Source organism: Pteropus alecto, unplaced genomic scaffold (assembly GCF_000325575.1).
Source record: "Pteropus alecto unplaced genomic scaffold, ASM32557v1 scaffold25, whole genome shotgun sequence".
Classification (NCBI taxonomy): domain Eukaryota; kingdom Metazoa; phylum Chordata; class Mammalia; order Chiroptera; family Pteropodidae; genus Pteropus; species Pteropus alecto.
The window spans coordinates 13281614-13288940 of record NW_006441955.1 but is presented as its reverse complement, the minus strand read 5'-3'; the positions used below and the strand labels follow the sequence as shown (position 1 = coordinate 13288940).

The following is a 7327-nucleotide window of genomic DNA, read 5'->3' as shown; positions in this document are numbered from 1 at the left end:
ATAATAATAAGAACATACTGTGTTAAAATGTTGTTTTTCATAAGATGAGAAAGCTAATGTCAAGAGAAAGTGAATTATTTGCCCAGGATTCATAGTAAGTGGCAGAGATGGGATATGAACTCAGGTCTGGCTGAGTATAACATTAGTTTTTTTTAACCACTTCATCCTACTGGGACATCAGATTGCTGTGTACACCATTGCTCCTTTAAACGGAGTTCCTCAACCTGAGCTCATTACTCCTACAAAGACTTGTGGGTAATGCTCTTGATTTGGCCAAAAGTGTGAATTTGAGCACCGAGGTCCCACTTCCAACCTAGACTAGATTGCTGGCCAGACATGTGAGGTACAGTGACTGGGGCTTGCAGAACAGGGCAGACCCTCACCCAAAGCTACTGTACTTTTATAGGGTAGCTTTGGAGGGCACATTCTAACTTCAATGTTGTAGCTACTTTGCACTATAGTTTTATTAGCTTGCTGTTCTAGTGGAAATTTGGAGACAACCTACCAATGTCATTTGAAATGGATTCACCATGTTTTTGCCTTTCCCTGAAATTTCTGAGATTTGAGATGTAAGATATATTCTAAGTTAGGTTATACCTGCTGGAATGCTAGCGTATATGCTAGCTACAGTGGATGTCCAACTTAACCTTGCACATCCTTGCTTTGTAAATTTTATATCACCTTTAAAATTCTATGTGACGTCTCTGCGATTAAAAAAAAGAAGAAAGAATTCAATGGGAATTTCTGAGGCTTTCTCTTTATGCATTAATTGTAAGTAAATCTGATTTTTGAAATAGTGCTGGGTACAGCCCTGAAGCCAACCTTTAGGTTAAAGTTTAAACACTCAAGTAGCTTCCTCTTTGTGCTTTCAGCTGTCTTAAGGAGATATTTTTCCTTTTTTTTTTTTTTTTGGTAGGTTTTTTTGCAGATGACATGTGTATGCCTCCATGTACATATATGGTCCAACATGGTGCTTTAAAGTAAATAGTTTTGGTAGTGTAAAAAACATATTCAAAGTAAGCCTTTGCATTTGTCACACATCCTATATGCCTTTGAGCACAATTCTTGAAATTCATTTAGTGGGCATTCACTTAGAATTTTCTGAAGAACAATTTCTCTGTAAATTATTAACTTTTTATTGCCACATTTCCCAGATTCAATTAGATTAACATTTAGTGTCATTTCTCAAACAGAGATAATCATCCTGATTATGCTTTGAAGAAAGAACTGGCATGCTATATACCTTTTAGGCTTTTAATTTATCTTATTTATTTGGCAGCTACGTGTATATGTGCCGGGGCAGGGAGAAGTTGAAAAGGATGATACTTGATGGGAATTGATAAATTGAGAATCATTCAATACTGAGTTTATGGCATTTGGTTTCCTCTGCGGTGGGCATATCAGAGAGCCAATGAAATATGCAGGCTAAAGAGGACAGAGTCTCTAAGTGGCTGCTGAATGTAACATTTGTTTCTAGCCAGTAAAGTTTAGCAAACCATGTCCAGTGCTGTTGACAAGTAGCACAAACCAAATGACAACACTGTGCTTTTGATGTGTTGGCTAAGGTAGGCTTTGGAACTTAACTGCTTTACTGTCTCTTCGCAGTATATGGTAAAGTCCAAAGCAGCAGCGATGCCCACACCAAACCCCCTTGTATGGTAACAGCTACTTCAAACATAGTTTCATGAATAGGAGCTCATTTGACCCTTGACCAGAACCAGGCTCTAAATTGGCAGACAGAGAATCGGAGTAATTTGTATCATTTCAATTAGTTACTCGCTGCATAACGGGGAGGTCACGACTTTCTGCCAGGATTACTGCCCATGGCAACCCAGCTTGAATGTACCATCAGTTTCTAAATACTTTCACTTAATAAATGTAAGTTCATAAACAAGGCTCAATTGTTGGGGGTGCACAACAAAGTGAATTATCCCCTCTATGATTGAATGAGCGGAAGATGACATAACTTTGTCGGCAAGATCCTTTCAATTTTTTTTTTTTTTAAGAGAGAAGCTGATAAATGGGGTTAATAACATTGGCTGAATGAGCAGTATTGATCTTTGGCTATGTAAAACAGCCAGGAAAGAAGTGAGTTTGTGTAAGAGCACTGTTGTTGTAGTTCTAAAAGCTGGCAGCTTTCTTTCACTGTTTGCTCTGTACAACCAAAATTCAAAAATCTTAAAATCAATGTTGCCATTGTTGGGTCCAAACAGCACACCCTTCCACAGACAATGCAAAGAATTTCAAAATATAGATAGCTCCCTGATACATACAGATCTGATTGTGAGACACATTGGGTTGTTTTCTTTCTTGAATAGAAAGGGCAGCTTGTTCCAGGGTGAAGACAATGGTGTGTCTAGATGCCTGTGAAACTTCATGAACCCAGTGCAATAATTCAAGCCTTTGATTTGAAAAATGTTTTGTATGTCTTCCTCCACATCTGCAAATACCTCCACTTTCCCTTGATGCCAGCCAAGAGTTGTTAGCAAGTCAATGTTTTCCACTTGAGGAAGAAAAAAAAGTTCAGCACGTACATAAGTTTTGCTATTTGGCTTTTGTTTTTTGAATTAAAATAAAGGTTTCCTTCTTTCATGTCACAATCTATTAGCCATCAGGAAACCTGGTATCACAGTTCTCTCCCATTCACCCCTGCATTTGTAGCAGATTTGACGGTGTGTGGAAACCAACACGGGTGCTGCTCTGTGACTGCGTCACCTGCAATCAGCTTGTGCTGTGGCTCAGATTAATCATGACAGTAGGCAATATTTCCAACATTATTAGAAGAGAAACCTAATATTTTGGGACATCAGGGATCTCTGAGCTGTTGTCCATCAAACCGAGAACCTTCATTTCCTACTCCTTGGATGAGTAACCTTAAGTTTTAACCACTTAATGGACAAACCACTTTGGTTAAAGACCAAGAATAAATAAGAATTAAAATTTAAATTAAGAGGAAAATGTGGCTATTCCAGTATTTAAAGTTATGTCGTAAGGCCATTCCCCAAAGGTTTGAGAGTCATGCTGTCCAGCAGTGGACTCCCATTCTTTCTTGAAATGTACCCACCCAAAGTATCTTAGGTTTTCTTAAATTTTCATTCTTAGGATGCTTTGTTATTAAATCTGTGAACGATTATAAAATAGAGATCTCTGCACCCCTGTTGAACTTCCATCTAATTTGGTTTCTATCATGCAAACAAAATGGAGATTTGCCAAGGATGTCACAGGAACAGTTTACAGGAATAAGATTAAGAGCGTACTTGAAGGATACTTATTAAAAAGCTACGTAACGTAACTATAGATTAAAGGCGTATATGCCAGTGAACATGATTAAATTTGACAGTGCTATTTGGAAAGTGAGTGGTTTTCAGGTCTGTAAATATCTGAATGTACTTTTTTACCTTTTGTCTGATTAATTTAGTTTACATGAACAGGACCGAAGACTGGGCACTTCATCAGTGATCTGAATCTGATTTTTCTTTTTCGTCATTGTAAAGAGCATCAGATGATACTGTAGACAGCATAGAGACCATACTGTTATTTATACCTTCCTCAGTTGTCCCAAACCTTTTTGGATCAAACTCTTACTGAATATCTAGTATATTCTACACATGGATTTTTAAAAAGGCTTTCGACCTTCATATTAAGACAGTGCACTATGCTTTGGGAACTTGGTTCCTATCAGATAATGTAATGTTTCATTTATGCAGCTGAGAGGAATAGAAAACTAGAGCAGCCAGAGGTTGTTGCTGGACTTTTTGTTTCCTCTTTTAGAGCTTTTGCTCCTACCCCCTAGAAAAGAGTAAGTTCTCAATAAATATGTGTGGAATGAATGATTCCCAAGCTAATACACAGGCAGTCTTATCAGAAAGAGACTGGAGTGTTGATATATTTCCTTGCATTTAGCAGGTTTTAGTGTGTGAACAGATTAACATTTTCCAACTGAATTCCTAGCAACTATGTAATAACAAAGGCTGCACAATTAACTGATCACTCTTACCTACTCTTTCAACCTCGGGATAAGAACCTGATAAAGTTCAGGACTTTTTTCAGGACCTTTCTTTTCTTTTTAGGTTTCGGCTGCTTCCAAGTCTATCCATCATCATTTTAGCTTTGAAAGTTGGTTCATTTGTCTTGTTCCCTTAGCACTGTCACCTCAAGCTTCGAAGGTTGAGTCCCAATTTCTTGCATGTGGTCTTTCATTGGCCCACTCCCTGCTGGTACCCACTCCATCATTCGTGTAGCTATTTGATCTATTTGGTTTTCTGTGTGTCAGACTCTGCCCAGCCACCTGATGGTTTTTGGTTCCAGTCTTGTCAGATTCTCCATTCTCCTTCTGGCTTGTCATTCTGTCACTACACTAAGCTTTACCCCTTTCTTTATCTTTTTAATTAAGAAAAAGTTTATTGCATTTTTTCTGATTACGAAGTCACACTTTGTTATAAAAATTTTGGAAAATGAAAATAAAGCACAGTGAAAAACCAAAACATCTTCTATGATTCCCACCATCTAGAAAGCATCACTGTTGCCATTTTGAAATATGAGTTTCCAGGTGTGTTTTCTTTCTTTCTTTTTCTTTTTCTTTTTTTAATATTCTCCTTTCCTTATTTTTTTCTTCTCACATATTTTTAGATGATTTTGAATAGCTTAGAAAATTATTGGCTCCTTGGGCATTTTTTTATTTTCATCAAAAGCATTACTTTGAGCATTTTTCTTTAAAGATTATCTCCAAATGCTATAAAATTCCGTTTTCTTCTATTGCCTCTGTAATTTTCCTTCTCATTTCCTTCTTACAGTTTCAGGCCTGCATAAAATAACTCATGGTTTAATATAATGCATGTTCTCCATACCCTTTTCAGTTTGGCCTGCTTGGATGTACTCTGTTATGAAGTTTCAATCTTGTAATAAGATTGTAATCTTCTTTGCTTTTCCACACATGACTGGCACTTTTTTTTTTGACAGGGAAAAATATAAGGTATTTCAAGCCCTCATGCCTTACAAACTCTATTATTGGTGGTTTAGCGGCTAAGGAACATGGGGTATAATACCAAGATTACTCCTCTGTGCTTCTCAATTAGTAAAAAGAGCTATGTATTTCATCAAGATGTCAGATGTCATTCTATAAAGAACAGACTGATTTTAGTCTTTCTAATACTCTCTAGGCCTTCTTGGTTATTCATTCATTCACTTATCCAGCAAAAATTTATGGAGCATCTTCTTTGTCCAGTAGAAATATAATGTAAGCCACAAATGTGAACTACATATGTAATTTAATTTTTTTCTAGTAGCCACATTAAAGAAGAAAAAATAAACCTGTAAAATTAATTTCAATAATATATTCTATTTAACCCAATCTATTCAAAATATTGTATGTGTAATAAATATAAAATTATCGAGAGTTTTTTTTGCTGTCTTCAAAATCTTGTGTTTATTTTATACTTTCAGCACATCTCAATTTAAATTAACCTCATTTCAAATGTTCGATAACCACATGTGGCTATGGCTATCATATTGGACAGTACCCTTCCAGACACTTATGCTGAGGACTCTGTGAAGAGCAAGGCAGATACAGCCCTCAGTCATACATAGCTCATACTCTAACAGGGAAAAGAGCCTTATACAAATGTTTGTTAATACAATGAAAGCAAACAAACAAAAATGCCAGGCTAGGGGAAGTGCAAGTCCAGACTACGATACCCAACTTTTTTCTGGAGTGGGATATGTGCAAAGAGATTTAAGTTTTCTTTATTGTTTCCCCCCACTTGCTTTGCAATTAACCACTTATGTGATGATTTTGGGCAAGTTAGTTAACCACTCTCTTCTAGACTCAGATTTGAACTATCCCTCACAGCAACTTGACTCTAAAGAACCTACATTAAAAAACAAAACAAAGAACCGACATTTGGTCATATTAGGCACTCTACCCTACTGCTTCCCATAATTATTAGTTTAATATCTGTATTCCCTGCTATACTGTAACTAAGTGAGCCTGGAGAGTCTGTCCCATTTGTCTATTTCTGTCTCTTTAGCACTTTCTCCATATTTTCAAAATGAATAAATGAACTGAAGAAGTGAAGGAAGGTTAAATAGAGGCTTCGCACTTAAATCTCTTGTTATGATTAAAATTCATTTAACAGTTCAAGTTCTTCCATATGATAAACTTCTCCTTGCCTCTGCTTCCCTGCCTCCCACTTTCCTTCTTTTCTATCATTTTATAGCTATTTAGCTAAGGCTTGCTTCTTAAATACCAGGAATTGTAAAAGGCATTGGTATGCAAAGGTATAAAAGACGCAGTCTCTGCCCTCAAGGAGCTTAGAAACTTTTTGATATATTGCTATAAATGATAACAGCTAACATTTACCGAGTGCTTTCTTTGTGCCAGGCACTGTGTTAAGCACTTTATTATGCATTTCTCTTTTAAAATCTTCAGTGTAGAGTTGTATGTTGGGTACTGTTTTATTCTCATTTTATAAATGAGGAAATTACACCTTAAAAAAGCTAAACTGCAGACGTGGTTCCATAGTGTAGCGGTTAGCACGTCTGCTTTATACGCAGAAGGTCCTGGGTTCATGCTCCAGTGGAGTCATGGTCTATGGCCATGCCATCCTGAACAAGCCCGATGTCTGATCTCGGAAGCTAAGCAGGGTTGGGCCTGGTTCAGTACTTGGATGGGAGACCACTTAGGAAGACCAGGTGCTGTAGGCACAATAATAATAAATAATAATAACAATAATAAAAGCTAAACTGCTCAAAATTCCATAGCTAGTAAGGGTTGGAGTTGGGATTCCAACCTAGGTCAGAGATTGTGTTCTAAACCACTGTGCTAAAAGACCTGCTGAATCCCTAGAGTCCCTGGAATGACCTATTACACATTATGCAAAATTAGATAAAGTGTCATCCTTAAAATGAATAACTAGTTAGATATTAATATTTTAAAAATAATAAAGAGAAGTGTGATCTATCCCCTTAGTAAAATTTCCAAAGAACTATTTCTTAGCCCACTGACTTTATGCCTATTTCCAAATATATATACATATATATTTAATATTTGTATTTATACATATGAAAGCTAAAAGTTATATAATATAGATGGCACTTCTGAGATTCTGAGTCACGTACTTGTTTTAAGTCTGGTAGATGATCCACCATTTCTCGTTGATCAGTTTCATTCTTTTTCAAAGGCATAGTTACTCTTGAAACCTCAACTGTTACCATGAAGATTCCACTAATTCAGTTATTTTGCTGATATCTTCCTGTCCTGGGGGTGTTTATCTTCCTTTCATTCCCTCACCCAGTCCCCATAGCTTCCCTCCTTCCCCCATGCCACTGG

The 7327-nt window shown here is 36.8% G+C and overlaps 1 pseudogene; it reads left to right on the top strand.

The window, feature by feature from the left end:
• Positions 1 to 6585: 6585 nt before the first annotated feature.
• LOC112485947 lies at positions 6586 to 6702 on the top strand (annotated as a pseudogene).
• Positions 6703 to 7327: the final 625 nt, after the last annotated feature.